Source organism: Vulpes vulpes, chromosome 2, assembly GCF_048418805.1.
Source record: "Vulpes vulpes isolate BD-2025 chromosome 2, VulVul3, whole genome shotgun sequence".
In the NCBI taxonomy this organism is placed as follows: Eukaryota; Metazoa; Chordata; class Mammalia; order Carnivora; family Canidae; genus Vulpes; species Vulpes vulpes.
Genome location: NC_132781.1, coordinates 12,996,652 through 13,019,159, shown reverse-complemented (window position 1 = coordinate 13,019,159; position 22,508 = coordinate 12,996,652). Strand labels below are relative to the sequence as shown.

General features: G+C 52.2%; 1 protein-coding gene across 1 annotated transcript in view; it reads right to left on the bottom strand.

Moving 5' to 3' along the window:
• The window catches only part of CACNG5 (calcium voltage-gated channel auxiliary subunit gamma 5), a 39,108-nt gene extending 17,716 nt beyond the window's left edge, over positions 1–21,392 (bottom strand). Inside the window, exon 1 of the mRNA XM_072746760.1 lies at positions 21,271–21,392. The gene's annotated coding sequence lies outside the window, so the exon portion shown is untranslated. The remainder of the gene's footprint in view (positions 1–21,270) is intronic.
• Positions 21,393–22,508: the final 1,116 nt, after the last annotated feature.

Sequence of the window (22,508 nt, the reverse complement as noted above, 5' to 3'; positions counted from 1 at the left end):
ACTGAATGATGATGAAAACATGATATTGAAACTTGTAGTGTAAAGCAAAGTTAGGCTAGAAGGAAAATTGTAGCCTTAAGAGCATGTATTAGAAAAAAAGAAAAACTGAAAGTAAGATTTAAATATCTATATCAAGGAGATAGAAAAAATGCAGATAAATTCCCTTTCTAGGTAGGAGGAAGAAAACCGCAAAATAGCAGAAATTAATGAAAACAAGCCTCTAATTAAAAAAAAAAAAAACCAGTAGTGTAATTGGCAAACCTCCAGCAAGATAGCGTCAAAGAGAAAGGAAGAATGAATGAATGATGGATGAATGAATGAATGAATGAATGAATATCCAGGTTGTGAGACATAGGCACTCTCATATATATTTGGTGAAAGTGAATATGCAGATCTATTCGAGGACCCTCATGAAAATTAAAAATGCGATTATTGCGTGACTTACTAATACTGCCAGGAATGTACTCTACAGATATATTCACAACACTATACAAAGATGTATGTGGAAGGATATCTCTGCAGCACTCCATGTACTGCAAACAACTTAAATGACCAATGGGGGAGCTGGTTAAATAAACTAGGATCCAGCCATATAATACAATGAATACTCTGTAGCTATTAAGTATGAGAAAGCTCTGTATGTTCAATTTGGAGAGCTCTCCAAGATAAATTATTAAGTCCAGGAAATTGTGTATAGTATGATACCCTTGGGTAAAAAAAAATAATGATATATACTATATATATCCTATATATATATATATATATAAATGTTTTTATATTTCATAATATTTATATATACATTTATATATTTGTATATACTATATATTTACTACAGTATATATTTCTGTATATCTACCTATAAATTATATGTGTATATATAGAGAGTAAAAAAAAAGTCAGAGAGTGAAAGAAATCCCTAAGATAGTAGGTGCTATATTCCAAAACTGTGAGCAGAGCACCCTAGAAGACTTAGAGTGATGGGGAACTAGATTCATGAAGCTTAAAGCACTCACTCATACTGATGGCAAAACTGTTAACTGAATTGAAGATAATGAAAGATTTGTGAAGAAGAATGTGCAAAAAGGGCCACAGAAAAGCCCCTCATTGCTTATCCCATAGAGGGCAGGAGGATGGGAAATCCCTGCCCCAAACCTCAAGGTTAGTGAGAGGATTCAATGTATGTTGGGAGTCCAGTGGCCTTGTGTGTGGCTCTGACCAAGAAAATCTCCAGGGAGCGAGATGTTGACTATTTGCTGTGGTTGTAAGAGGGAAGGAGAGTTCACTGCTGCTCTGTTGTTGGTTTGCACTGCCAGTTTATGAGGACAAGGGATGTAGGAGCATTTCCATGGACCAGTGGGTCAAGCTCGAGAGCACAGCACTAGCATGGAAGTGACTAGGGTCTTGTCCAAGATGGCTGTGACCCAGGATGGCTGCCAGGAAGGGGAAGGAGCTTTGGCAGACAGAAGCTGGCGGGGGAAACCACTGGATTCCTAAGAGTTTGAGGAAGGAACCACGAGAGCGTGCAAAATCCACATGAACGGAACTACAAATCTGAAGGTACTGGGGGTGGGAAGGGGGTGGGGGTGTCTCTGAAGAACCCAAGGAAAGAGACAGCCTTGAATGTTCCCAAGCCCAGAGAGTCTATGCCAAGTCCTGATTATATATTGGTCAGGTAAGAATTCTACTTCTCTTGCCTCTTCTTCCTGTCTCCCCTCCAAGCCTACAGCATGAGGGAGGAGCCCAGCAAAGAAGAGGCCAGCTGTCCCCCTCTGCAAGGCTTTGAAAGGCTTCCCACCACGACACAGATGAGCTGAGGGTGGCCAATTGCTGTCATTTTGCCTAAAGTTGGAAGGTGTGGCTGTCATTTGGGACTGGACAGTCAAGGTTCTGGCTGGGGAACTTTGTATTCTTGAGAGACTGGAAAAGCCATACAGGTTGCCCAAGTGTTTATCTGGAGCCAAGAGTAGAACCAGTCCCCCTGGATCAATGTAAAAAAAAGGCAAGGGGAGGGTGGCCTTGTGGTTACATCCCACAGGTATGTGTTCAGGGGCTTCAGGTTAAAAACCAGCCACTCTCATTTAAGGCAATGTCTTGAGGAGGAAGAGAATGAGATCGATGCCCCTTCCCCTCCCTCTTTGTGGGCAGGGTCCCCGATGTTGATCCACCACCTGATGTGGCAGAAATGAGAACATGACCAGGGCCTCCCTGAATAGTTTGGAGGCTGAGGTCCCATCTTCAGTGCAGTGTGAAGAGAAGAGAAGCCGGACTGAGCAGTGGGGAGGAGATGACATGCCTGCAAAAGCAAGGGGTCCAGCAGAGGTACAGGGGGCACATGGGCTGTCTTCCCTCTAAGTCATGGTGCCACAACTCCCTCTTGGTGGCTCCCCACCTCCCGCCCATTTGCTGAGTCCTCCCCCTCCCCAGGGGCCGTGGATGGGACAAGAGCTCCATTTCCTCTATCTCATTTTTCTAGCCATCCATCCCTTCTAGGGCTCAGTGAATCAAAGTTTCAGATTCAGTTTCTGGCTGGAGAGATACCCACTTCGATGGACTGTCTGAGGATTTCATTAAATGATTCACATAAAGACTTAGCCAAATGGCTTCCTTGTCTGTAGAATAGGATTACAGTAATCCTTCCTCATAGGGTGGTTGGGGGCACTAATGAATTGATTCGTGTTAAGGCACTTAGAATGGAAGCTCTCAATAAAGGAATGGGTGCGTAGGACACTCACCACTATGGCTGGTTTAAGAGCTTTGCAGGTCGGGATGGCTTTGCAGGTGGCTCAGTGGTTGAGCGCCTGCCTTCAGCTCAGGTCGTGATCCTGAGGTCCCAGGATCGAGTCCCACATCGGGCTCCCTGCACGGAGCCTGCTTCTCCCTCTGCCTGTGTCTCTGCCTCTCTCTCTGTGTCTCTCACAATAAATAAAATATTTTTTTAAAAAAAGAGCTTTGCAGGTAATGGAGATGATTGTTTTTATTTCATGTGCCTGCACTGTGAATGCATGCCAGGCACAAATATGCATCGAAGACCATGGAATGTGAGCGTTAGGGCAGGACAATGACCACGATGATGAAGAGGGTGATGGCAGTTGCCACTTATTGGGCCCATTTATCTACTGAGCATCCGTAATATCCTGAGATCTACCTACCTTGCCAAGTCACATTCTTCTTTTTTTTTTTTTTTAAAGATTTTATTTATTTATTCATGAGAAACACAGAGAGAGGCAGAGACACAGGCAGAGGGAGAAGCAGGCTCCCTGCGGGGAGCCCGATGTGGGACTCCATCCCGGAATCCCGGGATCACGCCCTGAGCCAGAAGGCAGACGCTCAACCGCTGAGCCACCCAGGTGCCCTATTATTCTTTCTTTCCATAGAGGGACCTGAGGTCGAAGACATAGTGGTCGCTCAGCTCATTAAGTGACAGAGATTAGATTCAAACTTAGGTGTGTCTGGCTCCCAAGCCCAGACTCTGCATTTCTCCCCCATGCAGTGATGGAGATTACCATTTGAACCCACAAATTTAAAGAATTCTACTCTCTACACCAACACAGAGGTGGGTTCTTGGGTAAATGTGTGGGCGCCTTGGAGCTTCTTTCCTTCCCGCCCTGCCACTAGCCATGAACCATAGGCACACCCTTCCCTCCGCCCTGCCAAGTCACACCCTCACTGTGTGGCACATCAGGGTCCCCGGCAGCAGAGGGGGACGCACCAGCCCACCCGCAGACGTCCTGGCCAGCCGTAACACCTGTCCCACATGAAATGAGTCCCTCCCTTACTTGCACCCCAACAGAAATGGATTGATTTTGCAGGATTTGTGGAAACCCAAATCCTCTTTAGAAAAGACAGGGTTGTGTATTGCCTTTTTCTTTCAGATTCCACAGAAATAGAGCAGCGGTGAGGACTGCAAACCACATAATTTAGTGGCACGAAGTCTTAATTGTTGACAATTTGAAGCCCACCCGTGTGGCCACCTCCTCCCATTCACACCGCCTGCAGGGCCGGCCGAGCTATAGCATCACTGCCCCCACAGCTATGGGGTGCAATAAAAACCAGCCCGAAAGGAAAAACAACTCCGTACCCCATGTCTTAATATGGTCTTAATACATGTAGACAGGAAAAATGTTCAGACTTGATCTAATTTTGGTGACACTGGCCATCTATCAGATCCAGTCTGCAAACGATTGCGGAGAGAGCTGGGTCCAGGGTTTCCTCCTGTCCTCAGCACCCTGATTTGGGGTCTGCTTGCTTCTCTCACCTATGCACGCTCCTGCCTCCCCGATTCCTGCAGGCTGACCCGGACACTGCTCTAAGCAATTTACATGTATTAATTCATTTAATCCTTGCAACAACCCCTTGCAGTAGGCACAGTTATTAAAATAAGGATAATATTAGTAGGAACTTCTTCACAGGGTAATGAGGATTAAATGAGCTAGTTTAAGCGCATCCAGCTTAAAAGAAGAACAGCAGCCTGGTGCTTAGGAGGTGCACACAGCTAAGCTTGACCCTGGTCACCACCCCCACTTTAGAGTTGGGAGGCGGGTAGTTAAGCCATTTGCCCAAGGTCGCCCAGCCAGAAAGTGGGGGGAGCTGGGACTCGAACCTCTCTACCTGGCCTTATCTGCTATGCTGGACTGCCTCTGGCTCATCTCTCAGACGGGTTCGCCTGGAGATGCACTGGTTAGGTTTCCACAGAGTGCTTTGCTCACCACCTTGGCAACTCCCTTCCAGACAGTGGAGACACTTGACTTGTCAAGTGAAAACTTCATTCTGATTTTTCTCAATGTTATCAGCTTCTTGCTGAAGATAAAAGGGCTGAAGATTTCGAATCCCTTTGTCCCTGGTCTTTGCATCACTCAGGTGGCTGGACGAGCCAGAGATTTTCCTTATAAAAAGTAGTGATGTAAACAGTGATTACAGAGGAGGAGGAAGAGAAGAAGAGTAGAAAAAAGTAAGGGAGTGTTTCCTGCTGGACACTTGGAGTTATTCTTGGTCACGTCCAGGCCCCCTCCATGCTTAGGGTATTTATGTTTCAAGGGAGAGATTTCTTCTGCTGCTGATTCTTCCTCCTGGGAGGAGGGAGTAAGGAGAGGTGGGAGGCAGCCTGGGGAGGAAAACCAGTCTGGTTTGGAGGAGCTGCCTGGGTAGCACTGGGGTCCCGAGGCCAGCTCGGAGCCCGGCAAAGGGCATGCCTCCCCTGGGGGGTGACAGCAGGTTGCTGTCCCCAGGAACAGCACCCACGAGCCCGGATTCCCAGTGCTCCTAAATGTTAGTGCAGAAAGGAAGGGGGATGCACCAACCGTTTCAGGGTGATAGCCTGGGCAAGGACAGAGAAGCATAAATGGGGATGATGCGTTTCTCTGAGTTAGTTCTCAACGTGATGCTTCCTGTTCACCTCTCTGCCCCAATGACTTGAGATGAAGAAACGTGTAGGCCACTCTGAGTCCCTGATGGCCAGGTGGTGAGCGCAGCCCTGCCTGCACGCATCAGGAGGCCCGTGGCCATGTGGGATGTGGAATGAAAATCCATTGGCTCTCTCGGTCTCAGGAGTTGGGCCAGTGGTCCCTGAGGGTCCCTAGAAGCCTGTACCCCAGCAGATGCCTCACAACCTTCAAGAGATGAAGTCAAAGTGCTTACGGAGTTTTTAAAGATTTTGATATTTCCTGACTGGATGACAAAGGTCAAGTCTGGGGGAGGGAACTCAGGGCTGACAAGAAGGGGTGGGGGTGTCTCATCTCTCATCGGGCCTGGGATGGTTGGTGACAAGGCAGGGGAGGCAAGGGCTCCAGCTCTCTGTCCTTCCCAGCCAGTGACATACCTCACAGGCCCGAGAGCCATCAGGCATGGAGGAGCCCTGGGCTGGAAAAAGAAGTGCAAGGCAGGACGAGCATGAGCCTCAGTCTGACTCTGGCTGCTCAGTTCATAATGCCATTGGCCATTTGGTCAAGGCCAGCCCAGAAGCGCAGTGGGGGCCCTGGGGGCCTCAGGCAACTCACCGAGCCTGTCCGAGCTTCATCAATAATATAGGAATGATTGTTTCTTTACAGAGTAGCTGTGAGGATTCCATGGCATAAAGTAGGTCATGGGCTCTCAGCCAGTGATCCAGAAAGGAAACAAGATTGGCGACCAAGGAGGCTGATCCCAGTGGGGAAAATACTCAGGGGAACAAGATGGCGCCGGTAGGGTGGGAGCAATGGGTGAGGAAGCTTGTGTGCCTCTCCCTTTAAAACCAGGCTTGATGAACTGTCTCCAACCGAATAAAGCAGAGACAGGAGTGGAACTCTGCAGGGCTGAGAGGCATAGAAACCTTCAGGAACTGCTTCAGAGGAAGTGCCTGCTCTCTAAGAAGTCAGGTCAGGAACTGAGATGAGATGAGATGAGATGAGATGAGATGAGATGAGATGAGATGAGATGAGATGAGAGAATGGCATCCCCAGGGCCTCTCTCAGAATCCCACAGCCAGACAGGATCGGACAGGACACAACCTCAAGCCCTTCTACCAGTCGCTCTCAATCCCTGCTGCCTGTTAGTGTCACTTGGGGAGTTGAAAAGAAATCCCATGCAGGTTGTCTCCAAGACCAATTATGCCTGACTATTTGGTTGAGTGGGGATGGGGTGAGGCATCAACTACTAAAAAAATTCCAGATGATTCCAAGGTGTGGGTGAGGTTGAGAGCCGTGAGCCAACATGGGGACCCTCTCAAGCCTGGAGATGTATAGACCCCCATACTCATGGTTTGTATTCAGTTCAATTTGGACTAAAGCAGAGCTATCTGGCATGGAAGCCACATGTGATTCTGGAACACCTCGAAATTTGGCCAGTCCAAATGAAGACACGTGCTGTCAGCACAAAATACGCACCAGATTTCTAAGACTACAGAGAAAGATTCTAAAATAACTCATCGGTTGTTTTTCAAACATCGATTACATGCTGAAAGGGTATAGTGAGCTACATAAAATATATTAATTTTACTATGTCTTTACTTTTTTCACGCGGCTGTAGGAAATTTTAAACAGCATCACATGGTTCACGTTCTATTTCTGTTGGACAGAGCCGGCCTGGACAGTAGCCAATCCAAAAAATGTGTTTTCTCTATTTCTTCTATCTGCAATCTTGTTTCATCTGTTTTTTTATGATAATTTTCTTTAAGACTTTGCCTCACACTTCCATTTCTGTAAGATTCTTGACATGACAAAAAAAAAAAAAAAAAAAGAAGAAATGGAGGACAGACAGATCAGTGGTTGCTGGGATCAGAGACCAGGGTGAGGCGGGGAGGCCAGCGTCAACAGGAGGGACCCTGGTGGTGTGGAAATGACTGCATTCACCCAATATGCTGGTTGTGGCTGCTTTTGTGCTGTCATGCTACACGCGTTACCATTGGGGAAAACTGGATAAAGGGTACATGGGATCCGTGATTTCTTGCAATTGCATGTGAATCTTCAATGATCTTAAAATAAGCAGCTCAATTAGAAAAGACAACTTCAGCTCTGAAACAGTAACACTCACACTCTACTGGTGAGCAAGTCAAGTGGGGGAAAGCCACTTGGCAACAGGCATCCATCCTAAGTAGGTCCATTACTGTTGGTCCCAAAAATTCTACTTCTGGGAATTGCAGCTTAGGAAATAGATATAAATGTAAGTACAAAAACACACAAAGGAAAAACAAAAAAACAAAAACACACAAAGGTGTTTACTCACTGTTGTTTGTAGCAGCAAAATGCTCATAATCACCAAAATGCCTTTCTGAGAGGGAAGGGTTACAGGAACTAGGGCTTTATCCACTCAATGGACAGTTCCTGTCCTCAATGACAATGTTGTCATTGAAGGAGATGCTGGTACGACAATGTTAAATGAAAAAAAAAAAAAGTGGGATAAAAAACATCGGTAATTTGCTGATTTGTAAAATAACAGAAAAATAGTAAGAGTGGTGTTTTGATGGGAAGTTTATGCATAAATTTGTTTATTCTTCCTACTTTACTATTTATTTTCTTGAATTCTGTCTAATAAATACGCACCACATGTTCATTAAAGTGACATAATGATCTTTTCCCTTTTTTAAATTAGCTTTCTTCCAGAAGCTAAGCGACAATGCCAGGCTAGGTAAAAGGGTCAGGGGCTGACCTGCCCCCTGCTTGCTGATTGTGGTGGTGCAGCCTGGAGCCCAGGGGTACGGTTTTCAGTCCCCTTTCTTTCTTGGGGTGTATGGTACCAGAGATCTCTAAGGCCCCCATCCAGAAGTATGGAGTCAGGGAGAGGAGGGAAGCTGCCTCTTTCTACTTTTCTGAATTTCCCAATGTGCTATATAACAAGCACAGATTTTCTCCACTGGGGTTGCATGCGTGTACACATATCTACGAACTAATTTAAGTTAAAAATTAACAAAAGATGACCTATATATAAAGAAAAAAAATACGTATTTTAAACCAGAGCAGCTCCACAGCAGAGGGAGGCTGACAGTGAATTCCCTCCCCTCTCCCCGGAATGGCCTTCTCTGCTTCTTCCCGGGGCATAAGCCAGCCTGCCCCAGGCTCTTGCAATGTTCTATTTTTATTTTCATTATTTAACTGTGTCCCATATACACTGCTAAGTGGAGTGTTCAGTTCCATAGCTTAATGGACAACTGACCTCAGTCTGCAATGCCCAAGTCACATGGAACTCTGCAGGCCATTAATGGGGTCCTCAGGCCCCCTCCCCTTGTGAATCTCAGTCCCTGGCTGCGAGTGTGGGAATGGAGCTGCCACGGGGAAAGGGTGGGTACAAGCAGGGAGTGAAACAGGCAGCCCACACCAGCAAGGGAGGGCTGGGGAGTCGTGCAGACCTGTGGACTGCGTCCACTTGCAGCTCATCGGGCTGGAGGCAGGGTGACTACTGACTTGCTTTTTCACCTCCACAGGCTTGTTGATGATTGACTGCAATCAGCTCCTGGCCAGACTGGCAGGGAGCTGTCCTGGGACCCACCTCCTGGAGGAAGAAGAGGTTTTAATCCTCTACCTCATCTTCTTTCTCAGTTATTGAATTCCACACCTTCATAGTGCTCTAAATCGTGTCTGACCATCTGATCCCACAAAGGTTATCTACCCAGAGACCTGGGGTCAGTCATCAGACAAACAGGGAGAAACACATGGCACAGAAGTGTTTGTTGATCTGTCACATTGACCTTGACTCTGGGCATTAATGATGTTTTACCAAATACTTTCCTACAGGTTTGTGGCCTCCCTGGATCCTCCTATCAAGTCTAGGAAGATGGTGTTAGGGATGGCATGATTCATTCTGCAGGGAAGAAAACCAAGGTTGAGAGAGGTGTCCTGCCCAGGGAGAACGTGAAGTTGCATCCTCTGGAGGTACAGTCCTCTGCCTGTGTTGTTCACCCCATACTCCCCATGAAGAGGCAGGGTAGACCCCAGGACAAAACCCTGGGAGGCCACTCAGCCAGAAGTGCAATCCCCAGGACACAGGTGTCAGGGGCCCCCTGAGCTGGATCTGCCTCTCCGGGGGTAGGAACCGGGCACAGTGGGCCATTCGGCCTCCCTCCGCTGGCTGGCTTCACTCACCTCCACAGCCTCTCCTGCTCAGTGCGGCAACTCCCAGCCCTTCACATGATGAGTGTTTCTCATCTTCCCACAACAACATATTCATCAAGAGGGAGACAGTCCGATCCAGAGGGAAGGGGAGGGAGTGGAAGAAATCAATAGTGCAGAATGATGTCTCTATATTGTGCCTCCCATGCTTTATTTCCCTCCACAGAAGCAGGACGGAAAACAAATGTTGGCTATGGTTTTGATATGAATTGATCTTGAAGCTGAGTGAACCCAGTGGTGCTCCCTTAATGGCCAGCCATCGCCTGCTGGCACTTTGGTTGACAACGAGTTCTCAGTCAATGCTCAAGGGCCACCTAGTTATCTGATTTGGATGTCCTGGCTCCTCTCTCCTCGCAGTGCTGGGGAACTGTCAGCAGGGTCTGAACATAGGTCACCAGCTGGGTGGGGTGGTAAGGGAGAAGGTTAGAGGGAAGCAGGGCCTCTGCTGTAGCCCCACACCCGTCTCTCTTGCAGAGAAAAAAAAATGCTACCTGCTTGGGCTCATCATATACCTTCAAAGCTAAGCTGAAATCCAACTGGTGCAAATAGCATTATCAGCCAGCAACACTTTAGTCTGAATTTGTAGAGCCTTGTTCTTAATGAAGGCAGTCACAGCACCCATTTCAGGGACATAGTGAGGAGTGCATGAAGTGACTCACACCCAGGGCCCAGCCCACACCTGGCATTGTCATCAGCCAAGTTCTGGCCATGAGCCTCCAGCCTCCCAACTTGTGTGGCATACTGTGCTCTCATCTGGACATTTTGGTTAACCTCTTAGGCCCTCCATCTTCTCACCTAGAAACTTGAGATTATACTCCCTCGTATAAGTGCTAAGAGGATGAAATACAGTAGGGTATGTGGGGCTTGGCATAGCTCCTGGCACTCAGAGGCTGCTCCCCGCTTCCAAGCTTCTGGAAGTCTCCTGTGGTTGTAGGATGAAGGAAAGGCATGGGGGGCTGCCTGGAAATCTAGAGCAATGTCCCACAGTAGGTTTCAGAGAGGGGTAGCCAAGGATACAGAGGGCTGAGTAGGGGGGTCCCCTTGGGGCCCTTTCTGCTGTGTCCTCAGAGTGGCAATCAATGCCCCCAGAGCAAAAGAAGCATGAGAGGTAGTAGGACCTACCCACTGCAAGTTCATACTTGGGGCTGTAGCCCAAGAAGTTACAAAGGTCAGGTGTCTTTCAAATTTGCTCTGGGTTCAAATCCCTGCTGAATCACGTACCAGCTCTGTGACCTTGGGCAGGGGCAGGTGGCCTCACCTCTCTGCACCTCTGCTTCTGCATCTATATAAGCAGGATAAAAACAGAACCCCCTTCATGGAGCTGTGTGAGGATGGAGTAACGTGTGGGTACTCACCCAGCATTGTGCCCAGCATGCAGGAGCCCCTCTATTTGGGTTTGCCTGGATTATAATGTGTCTACCGACACACCCATTACGGTGGCTAGGGTTGGGCACAAGTACTCCCTGGGCAGACATGTGCATCTGAAAGTGGGTAGGGATTCCTGCTACAAATGCTCTCTCTAGATTGTTGAAGTCCAAAAGGGCGCTGGCCACTCCACCCATCACTTGTAGAGCTGACGAGGGCTTTCCTTGGAATGAGGGTCTCAGTTCTTGACCTGGGGCTGGGGCAGCGAGCGGGCCTGGAAGGCGAGGGAGCACCACATGCAGAACTGGGTGCCAGGATCACTTCTGTTGGGCCCCAGGTTAGCAGTATCTTAGGTCAGGCAGTTGACTGAGGCAAGGAGGGAAAGCAGGCAGAAGCTAGTGTTTGTGGATTCCCACCTTGGCCAGGCAGCCTTCCAGCTGGTTCTCTACACAACAATGTCACTCAGTTGTCATGATGACTCTGTGAGTGCCATGTGGACGTTCCCCACTCATGTGGAAACTGAGGCTCAGAGAGCACATGCCACTGGCCTGAGGGCATGCACATTGAGGGGCAGGAGGTGGCTCTGGCTTTTGAGACCGCAAAGCCCTAGTGGCTCTGCAGTAACAAATGGGAGTCGCATCCAGGAGGGTCAGGCCATGGGGTCCAGGTCATCAGGGTTAAGATCTAGGGGGAAGGTCAAGATTTCTGTTACGGGGCAGTAGCAAGGCCAGAGGTGGTCTCACCATTGAGCTGGAGTTGAAGGTAGGTGGGAGAATGATCGGGCTACCCTGATGCAGAAGGTTTAAAAAAAAAAAGGCATTTTCTCTGCACAGAGCGAACCCTGTCTACCTTCTCCAGGAGACAGCATCCCCTCCAGAAAACAGGGGGGCCCTCCTGAACATAGCACTCATGTCTCACCCCCTGAGCTCCATCAAAGAGGTGCCTCGTGCCCTGGAAGGATGGAGTTGGCCTTGGTGCGACGCATCTGCCAGCCCCAGAGCACCTGGCACACTCCTTCTGAGGAGCAAGGAGAGACTGAGAGACCAAGGTATCTTGGGTCTTCGGGATGAAGAGGTGCAAGGCAAGGTCACCCGCCAGGGAACAGCCACCTATTTTGAGACCAAGTGCGATTTACGCAAGAAGTCGCCTGCCTCCTAAGGCGATGGCTGGGGGTGGGTGGTGTCTGAATGTATTATCCCATGGGGGAAGGCACTGCTTCCTGGCATGCCAAGGCTTCCTGCTCATGGCTGCCAGGAGGATGCTCCCAGCACCAGCCTCAGTGGGACCTTTATTCGGAGGGCAAGCTGTGCCAGGCAGGGGAATGCCAGGTGCAGAGTCAGGAGCCAGGAACACAGCAAAATTCCTATGAACCTTAAGCCTGTTACCCTGGGCTCTACGAGCACTGGAAGAGAAGAGGTTGACAGTCAAGAGTGCAGAGCACCTGAGCTCCAGCTCTAGCTCTGCCGGCAAACAGCTGTGCGGCCATGGACAACTTACTTAACTGTTCTGAGCTCCCATGTGCTCCTAAAATATGGGTAACCATTTCTCAGGGAAGTGAGGATGTGGGGAGACTGGAACTCTCATATGTTTGCTAGTAAAAACATAAAATGGTGAGCGGCACCTTGGTGCTTCAGTCGGTTAAGCATCCGACTCTTGATTTGGGATGAGGTCATGATCTCAGGGTCATGAGATCAAGCCTTGCGTTGGGCTCTGCACAGGGCATGGAGTCTGCTTAAGAATCTCTCCCTCTCCCTGTCTCTCAAAAAAGAAAGAAACATAAAATGGTGCAATCACACGGAAAACAGCTTGGTGGTGCCTCAAAAAGTGGAACCTAGAATTACCATATGACCCAGCAACTGCACTCCCAGGGATGTCCGTAAAAGAGCTGAAAACAGGTGTTCAAGCAAATATTTGTATGTGAATATTCAGAGCAGCGTTCTTCATAATAGCCAAAGGGGAGACCTAGCACAAATGCCCATCAACGAATGAATGGATGCACAAAATGTAGTATATCCACACAACGGAATATTATTCAATCATAAAAAGAAATGAAGCATCGATCCAGGATGGATGAACCCGGGAAGCGTAATACTAAGTGAAAGAAGCCAGACACAGAAGGCCACATGGTGTATGATCCCATTTATATTAAATGTCCAAAATAGGTAAATGTATAGGGATAGAAAGCAGATTAGTGGTTGCCAGGGACTTGGAGGAGGCAGGAACTGGGAGTGACTGCTTAGTGGGTGGGTTTCCCTTGGGGGTGATGAAAATGTTCTGGAATTAGAAGGTGGTGATGGTTGCACAAAGCTTGAATCCACTAAGTGCCACTGAATGGTATACTTTAAGATGGGCTAAAACGGTAGATTTTATGTTCTGTGTATTTTACCACAATCAGACCCCCTAAAGATTGAATCTATTTATATGAAAGAACACGATTCACCACGATTGAAGGAGTGTATACTGCAAGGTGCACATACAAGCGATTGTTTTTTTTTGGGGGGGGGCTGCCGAGTAGATGAGAGGAGGAACATGGAGCTGCAGAAGGTGACTGCTCAGGACACTCCAGCCTCCCTCCTAGTTTCCCTCCCGTGTCTGGGAACTTGGTTTCGGTCCACCACACCTTTCATACACCACATGGTCCTGCACCCGAGGGGCAGGTGGGACATGGGTTTGTTTTGTTTTGTTTTGTTTTTTAAGATTATTTGAGAAAGAGGGAGAGAGTGCACACACAGGCAGAGGGCTGGGAGGGGGCCGGAGGAGAGGGAGAAGCAGACTCCCCTCTGAGTAGGGAGCCTGATGCGGGACTCGATCCCAGGACCCCGGGATTATGACCTGAGCCAAAGACTGATGCCCAACCAAGCCACCTGACATATTTTTAAGGTCTTGTCACTGTACATTGAGGACCAAATGCTCCACCGTCTCCAGGAACAGCCAGCGACCTCATGACCTGGACCCCAGGGACAGAAGTCCTGAACTTGCCCTGGATGCCTGGTAACTGACCTCCAGGGGAGGGGTGTCACGATTACTACTGGTGAACACAAGCTTCGTGGGTGAAAGCAGATCTACAAAGGGCAAAGGGAACACTGAGGACTGATTTCTGTAACCAGTGAGAGCGAATGTCATTAAACAAACAGGTAGCAGGCACCCCTCGGTGAGCCCCTGGCCTGGCGGGGAGGGGGAGAGGGGAACAGATGCTAGCAGTGCGGGGGGGGGGGGGGGGGGGGGGAAGCTGGCTGATGGAGGTGTGTGTGTGTGTGGGGGGGGATGCGCAGAAGCATAAACAAGGGCCCTATGGGACATCTGGGAAGGCTTCCTGGAAGAGGTGACACCTGAGCTGAGTCTGTTACATTGCCTTGGTTCCTGTCTGCTGAGGAGTTTTTGCTTTAAATGAAGGAAGGAAAAGAGAATTTTGGAAGAGTCAGACTCTGTGCCTGGAAACTTGGTTATATTTTCCTTTTTACAAATTCTAAGGGTTTCAGAAAGGCCACTGGGCTCCTTGGATTTAAATTCTGGCTCTACCGGGAAGCCTGGGTGGTTTAGTCAGTTAAGTGTTTGCCTTCGGCTCAGGACGTGATCTCGGGGTCTTGGGATGGAGCCCCACATTGGGCTCCCTGCTTCTCTCTCCTCATCCCCCGCTCATGCTCTTTCTCTCTCTCTCAAATAAATAAAATCTTTAAAAAAAATAAATAAATTCTAGGTCTACCACTTATGAGCCGGCTGACTTTGGGCAAGTTAACTGACCTCTCTGTGCCTTAGTTTCTTTACCTATAGAATATGGCTAATGATCATGACCTCACAGAGTCACCTGACAGGTAAGGTCAGCAGAGCACTCAGCATGGGAGACCCAGACTAGGTGACATGTATGGGAGCAACTGTCCTTATATCCACTGCCTTTGCACTCGGCCATGGCTTTGGGGCCAGGGTCACTGACGAGGTGTCTATAAGCATCGGCTGGCCTCAGCATTCAACAGAACCTCTTCTGGACACCGTGGAGAGGGGGTGACAGGCTCCATGTCCACAGAGCCATGAAGACAAAGGGAGCGGCCCCCACATATCAAACATAGTTTGTTGTTTGATGTATGATGTCTGTTGTCTCCCTTTTCATTTTATCATCGCACCAATCCGCGTGGTAACTCCACTCTCTCTCACTTCACAACTCAGGAAACTGAGGCTCAAAGAGGCAAAATAACTTGCGCAAGGTTGCACGGAGCGGTGGAGCTCCATGCATCCACTGCCCAGTACGGGGGCCGGGGGACTCCTGATAGGGAGGCTCGCTTTCCGTCCCCATGCCCGTGCTTACCAGCCAAGCCTGACCCCCGGTCTGCAAAACGGACGTGATAGTAAGGTGCATCCCATAAGGATTGGACAGCAGGAAGCTTACACAAGACTTTGCACATGATAAGCACCCAGGAGAAGCTTCTACAACTCTCTCATCCCTGCTGTCTCCTTATAACGGGAGAACCACCCAGGGACTCATGCTCCCAAGGGACTCTCTCCCTGGGACGGACAGCACAGATCTGCTGTGGCTCATCATCTCAGGTCCCCAGAGCGTGTGGATGTCCCCCTCCCCGACCCAAGCTCTCCCGTGTGAGCCAGAATCTTCCTTCCTGCCCAGCCAAAGCCCCCATGCCAAGCTGTGGTGCAGCTGTGCCATTTTGCTCAAGAATCCCCACTGTGAAGGCGACTGAAATACTGGCTTATTCCAGGGGTTCCTGCCTCCCTCACGGAGGGCCAGCAGGCAGCTGGCTCCTTTCTGGGTAAAAGCAGCACCCTCTACCCAAGCCACCCCTCCACCCCGGGTAGGTGTCTGAGTCGATGGCATGCTGTCCCCTTGCACGAGGGGCGCACGCAGGTCCAGGCTCCCGGAGCAGGAACGCTTCCTGCAGCGTCCTTGCTGGGCAGTGACCCAGGCAGCCTGGCCTGGAACTGTGGGGAGGCGGGAGCCCCACCCTGGGCAGCAATCGGGGAGCAGGAGTTTGCCTGAGGCTCCACCCGGGCTACTCCTGGTGGCTTCTCTGTCTTGCCAATTCAGACTCCAGTCTCTGGAATCACACACAATGGAGTCTCGTTTCCCAGCTCTTTGGCCGTAACAGGGACCGCTTCAATCACAAGAAAATAAAAACAGGAAACAAGGAGGGCCCTCAAAACCTCATGCCCTCCTTCCAAAATGTAGCTCTGGAAATGTCCTGACCCCCGGTCCCCTCCAAGACCTCTCTCTCTCTCTCTCTCTCTCTCTGTTTCACACCTACACTGCCTTGGCTGCTGGCTCAGGGCCACATGGTGAAAGCTTGCCCCCTGGGCTCCTGAGACCTAGGGATCCCTGCTTTGCCACTTACCAGTCCTGTGATTTTAGGCAAGTGATTTTATGCATCTGGTTCCCCCTCTTCAGCCCTGGAGAGGGAGAGGGAGAGGGGGAGGGAGGGTTTGACTTCCCTGACCTCCTGAGATATTGGCCTTGACCTCACCAGATGGCCCTGCTGCAGCTCAGTGAGTAGATGCACTTGTCTGGAACAAGAGCCCGGAGCTGGGAGAGAGGGGAGGGTGTTGCCTGGCCTCCGGCTGCCCCCTGGCTGGCCCCTTGCGCGGGCACAGACAGCGAGGGAGCACCGGAGCTGGTGCATGAGCGCCTGCAGAAGCCGAGGCTCAGAGAGACTCCGACTCAGCCAAGGCCACACGCAGCTACTAAGACACTGAGCTGGGATCCAAACTCACCTCTCCTGGCTCCAAGGCCCGAGTTTCAGTGTAAGATAGTGGAGCATGGACAGCTCAAGTTCACGTCCCAACTGTACCACCCACATGGCTTGGCCCTTCTGGGCCCTGGAACATGAGGCAAGGAAATAATATGTACTCCTGGGACCAGTGTCAGTAGGTGTAGAAGAACACTTGGGATGGTGTTTGCACCTAGCAGGTGGTGAGCGCTCAGCTCTCCTTTACCCTGCAGAGGAAGCAGAAGTCCCTACACCCCCCTCATGACCCGAACAGGATCAGGGCCCATGGGGTGCTGACAGCCCCCCCCCAGCCGCCTACATCCTCCTTGCTCCCTGACTTTCTCTTCCTGTTGCCTGGAGGGCTCTCTCCCCAGATCTCTGCTTCACCTGCTTCCTCCCTGCCTTCTGGGCCCAGGTCACATGGTGGGTGCCCCCTTTGAAAAGGGCACCCCCCAACCCTCCAGCCCTGCCTTGTCATTCTCTTGAGCATTTTCAGCGACAGCCTACGCTATATTGTCCCTCTTCAGAATGCCTGCTCCTAAGGGAATGCAATTAATTTTGTCTGTCATAGCTGTGACCCCAATGGTCCCCCCCAGGGGACATTTGGCAATGTTTGAAGACATTTGTGGTTGCCACGGTGCTAGTGGCATTTCATGGGTAGAGGCCAGGGGTGCTGCTACACATTGTACAAAACACAGGATGGCCCCTCCCCCCAGAAGAATAATCTGGCCCCAAATGCCAACAGCACCATAGCTGTATCACGGAACGGTCGTTGGCATGCACACAGTAGGTGCTCAATAAATGACTGTGTAGGATGAAGAGCTGCTGTCATCATCATCATTATTTAAGAACAGACACCATTGCAGATAATCTTCAAGAATACTTGTCGAACTAGTATCATGGTAAATGTCAATTACATCTCAATTTTTAAGAAATGGTTGTCATTTGGGGGTTCGTGGCCAAAAGGTCACACTGGTGACCTGTAACTTCTCTCTAGTCTGAGCTCTGCCCTCAGCAGTGCCCAGATGGACTGCAACCAGCTTGCTGCCACAGTCATGAGCCAAGACCAGGATGGGTTTCAGAAGGTTCTCTGAGGGCCTCAGTGATGCTGGCCTGCCTTTCCCCGAATCCAGCCTGCCCGTGGGCACCCCCAGCAGGAACACTCAGTTCTCGGCCCTGCATCCCCCGAAACTTGCCCCCACGCTCAGGACCACACGTCCATCTGGGCAGGGAACCACCTCCGCAAGCCTTTTAGGGTGATTCCAGACGAGCCCTGTGCCCCCAGGCCTGCAGCCCAGAAGACTGGCATCTGAGTGAATTATGTGGGTCTGGCTCTTTCTGAGGAAGGACGTGGGCTGTCCAGGGAATCACAGGAGTTGAAAGCTCCCCTGGCCCGGCTCAGCCCAGGCCTTTCGCTGACCTAACAAATTACCCTGACAGCTTTAACCAGCCAGCGTGAGGAGCCCAGGCTCTCCAAATGCAGAGAACACCACCCCAGAATACATTAAATGCCACGTGGCCACGCGCTGGGGGAAGGGGGAGCGGCAGAAAGGGAAGGATGCTTTTGCCTTGGGCCTAGTTCACCCCTGGAACAGGCTGCCAAGACCCCGGCCCCAGCCCACAGGACTGGAAACCTCTACAAAACACCTGCTCCCTCAGTGGGCCACCCACCCCACATTCCCACGGAGAATTCCCACTTGAGGTTCACAACTTCCCCTGCCTGCCCTGCCTTGTCTCCTCTGGTTTTTTCCTTTCTCTGGGACCTCCCTGTGCTCACAACTGGGCCTTTCTCTCCAGACTTTGGGGCTAGTAAGGTATCTTTTGCCCTCTTTTGCTCTCCCCATCTTCTCTTTTCTCCTCTCTCTTCCTTTCCCCCTGCACACTGGTCCTGAAAGTTTTAAAATGAATCATCGGGTTTCATAGCTGACAAATGGGTACAAGGCACGAGCCAAAGGAACTAGTCTCTAATGGTGGAATATTAGACAGCAGGTAGCTAGGTCTGGGGAAACAGGATATTTGGCAGGCAGGGTTTTCCTGGTGCCCCTGAAGTCACACGTAGCTGGTCCCAATTCTGCCCAGGGAGGAAGGCTGACCCCAATCCAGAATGGAATGAAAGAGCAGGCATGTGCCCAGTGACCACCTGGGAATGAGCCAGCAGGCTGTGTGGGGCAGGCCCAGGACACCGAGGGTCTAGAAGCCTGAGTCAAAAGCATCAGCTCGGGCAGCCCGAGTGGCTCAGCAGTTTAGTGCCCCGGGTGTGATCCTGGAGACCCAGGATCAAGTCCCACATCAGGCTCCCCGCATAGAGCCTGCTTCTCCCTCTGCCTGTGTCTCTGCCTCTCTCTCTCTCTCTCTCTCTCTTTGTCTCTCATGGATAAATAAATAAAAATCTTAAAAAAACAAAAACAAAAGCATCAGCTCCCCAGAGGCAGGGCTTGGTGGAGACTGGGTTGCAACCCTTGCACCCTCACTTCTTGGGACTCCGAGTTCCATCTGTGAGCTACCCTGATACAAAAACTCACACCACTTGCCCCAGCACTGAGGATGGCACAAGGGATCCTAGGTGCACCCACTGTCTCGGCAGAGAGGCAGGTGGGGGCTGGAGGAAGCAGAGACAAGCGGCCCGGAACACCTCTGCTGAGTCCGACAGTGACATCTGTGTCCTTGCTTTACACAACACCCCTGCTCCCATGCTATACAAGGGGAAACTGAGCCTCCAAGCAGTTCTGTGACTTGGCCAATGTCACGTAGTCCGTGACCCAGCTGGGACTGGGGCCCATGTTTTCCACGATGACACAGGGCCTGCCTCCTCCAGCCGAGTGGGAACAATTGAGTCAACCCACCGCCTGCACTTCCCTCCCCCGCCCCAAGTCCTGGAACCCCCAGCTCACACCTGAGAATGGCGGGGCTCTCACAGGCCTGCTGCCGGGATGCCAGGCGTCCCACCAACTGGATGTGTGTGTGGACAGGGCAGCCCTGGCTCTACCCTGACCCTCAGGGTGTCCACCGCCGTCCACGTGTCAGACGGAAGTAGAGGTCTGGGATGGGGATCTTAGGCACAGCTACGAATTTCATCCTTTCCAGTGACCCTGGGGACCTGGCCCCGGGATGCGATGCCCCCAGCTATCTCCAGCTGCCAAGTTAGCAGAGAAGGCAGAGCTAGGGCCTCTCTGGCAGGCAGGAGGCTGGGGGGGGGGGGGCGGGGTGTGGAGCTGGTGGGGCATCAGCAGGGAGACATAAGCAGACACCGAGCTGCCGGTGGTCCTGAGACGTCCTGAAGTCAGAACATCAGATCAGATGGAAGCCAAAGTCCCCCCACCCTCCCTGCCCAGCCTGAGCTGTGAATTCATCAAGCCTTGGGCTTTAGAGAGATGAGGGAGTGGCATGGGGTGTCCAGGAAGGAAGTCCGGCCTTTTGTTCCCTAGGATGGTGTGGAGTGGGAGCCAGCACAGGTGACAGCTGGAGTGTATGTAACACCTGTCTCCCACCTGGGGGCCCAGTCCTGGTTCCAGCTCTTGTCCAGTCACTGATAATCCCACAAAGTGGGTGAATCCCTTCCCTTCCTGAACAAGAGCTTCCCCAACCATAAAAGGGGGCAGACGAGAGCCCCAGGCCGCACCATCGCAGCACCAGCACCACCAGCTCCGGAGGGGCTCAGTCAGAAGAGGGTCTTCTTCCCTCCCCAGCCAGGTTCCAGGAATTACCTCTTAAATCCCCTTCAGTCCCAAGAAGTGGTAATTTGACTTCACTTTAAAAATTTTAACGAACTGCAGCTTCGTGGCGAGGGCAAAGACAGCTCCAGTAACTAAAATGGGGAGGAGGGAGGCTTCGGAGCGGCTGGGGCCTGGGGCGCAGCTGCCGGTGTGGCCTGGGGGGTGGGGACCCCGGCCTCCCGCCGTCTTCTCCCCCGCGTGTCCCCCTCTGCTCCCCGCATCCCGCAGGGGCACTTGCTCCACCGGGCGGGCCCGGGAGGGACGAGGCACAGCGGGGCCGCCCGCTCCACAGGTGGCGGTGGGTTTCGCTCCCGACCAGCCGGCTGATGCCCGGCAGCCCCATCGGGCCGTCGCGGGGGTGCGCCCGGGCAACGCGGGGGGCCGGCGTCTCCTCCCCCGCACACTCCCGAGCGGACACACGCGCACACACGGGCGTGGACACGCGCACTCCCCAGCACGCTGCCCCTTCCTCCGCCGCGCCGGGCCGGGATGCGCGCCCCGCGGGGGCAGGGGGTGGCCCCGAACCCGGGCTACGGGGTAACGGGGGGGGGTGGCCCCGGGCTACACGGAAACGGGCAGGGGGTGGCCCCGAACCCGGGCTACGGGGTAACGGGGGGGGGTGGCCCCGGGCTACACGGAAACGGGCAGGGGGTGGCCCCGAACCCGGGCTACGGGGTAACGGGGGGGGGGGTGGCCCCGGGCTACACGGAAACGGGCGGGGGGGGTGGCCCCGAACCCGGGCTACACGGAAACGGGCGGGGGGGGGTGGCCCCGAACCCGGGATACGCGGTAACGGGGGGGGATGGCCCCGCGCAGCGGCCAAGGCGCCCGCCGGAGATCGTCCCCGCTCCCCCCAGCCCCGCGCCCCGGGATGGGAGAGCCGGTCCCCGCCGGCTTCCCGGCTCCTACCTCACGGGAGCTGCCGGGCGGAGGTTCGGTGCCAGGCTCCCGGCGCCCGCCCCGTCGCGTCCGACGGAACCGCTCGGCGCTGGTGAGCGAGCAGCCGCCGCCGGAGCCGCGAACTCGGAGGGGGCGGGGCAGCAGGGGCGGGGCGGGGCGGGGCGGGGCCGGCGGGGCTTCCCCACCCCTGCGGGCGGGCTGCGGGCGGGCTGCGGGACCCCGCGGACGCCCGGCTGCACCGCGGGCGGGGGCGCGTCTGCGGGGGCGGGGCACCTGCGTGGGGTCTGCGGGTGGAAAGGTCGGGCCCGGGGTGCGGGGGGGACAGGTTTTGGGGCCGCCCAGGGATGCCCGTGACCCCGCACCCCGACTCCGGTCGGACTTCCTTTCAAATTCCAGCTGCTCCCGCTCAGCGCGAACTAGCAACAAGTAACAGTAACAGCTTGTGTTTATTACTGGTCGCTTCCTGCGCGCGGCCCCGGGCGGTTCGGAGCGCTTCGTGGTACGAAGTCCCTGAAAGCCTTCCCAACAATCCCATTTTACCGCTGAGAACACTGAGGCACAGAGACGCAAGCGATGTGCCTGAGGACGCACGGCTGGAATACGACAGAGCCGGGATTGCAGCTCAGGTCTGTTTGCCTCTTTCAACTAATAAATGGAAATATATGCACAGTAAATGGTAGCAACCAACATTTTTAAATTTCTTCTTTCTTCAGTCTGTATGTCTCCTTTATTCTCTGGGCTCTAGGCCCTCACTAGGTGCTCAATAAATATTGGTTCATTGATGGGCTGATCTGAAAGCTGCAGCTGGAGCCAGGTGGCCTGTCCGGTCAGGTTGGATATTGGCACCCACGGATTACCCTTTCTGGCCTGAATACTTGCCCATCTGCGTTTCTCCGTAATGACCAGGAGTAGCCTTGTCCAACATGTGAGTGCAGCTTGCTCCCAGACCAGCAGCTTCTGTCCTCTGTTCTAAGCAGGAAGCGCCTCCCTGCAAGGATGAGTCTCCAGGATATAAGCTTGGCCAGCCAGGTCATAGGGAGGTTCTGCTAGAGGGTCAGTAAAATTCCTGTAGACCATGAAATGGTGGACGACATGGAGTATATATGTTGGGAGACAAAAATAGGTTGCCAATAACAGGGCATCGGCAATGAACCTATCTGTTGAAGACTATAAGGCAGGAGCCCCAACAGAAGCCCTTCTGCTGCTGAAATCCAACCTGGGCATCGTGGGAGAACATTGTGGAACAT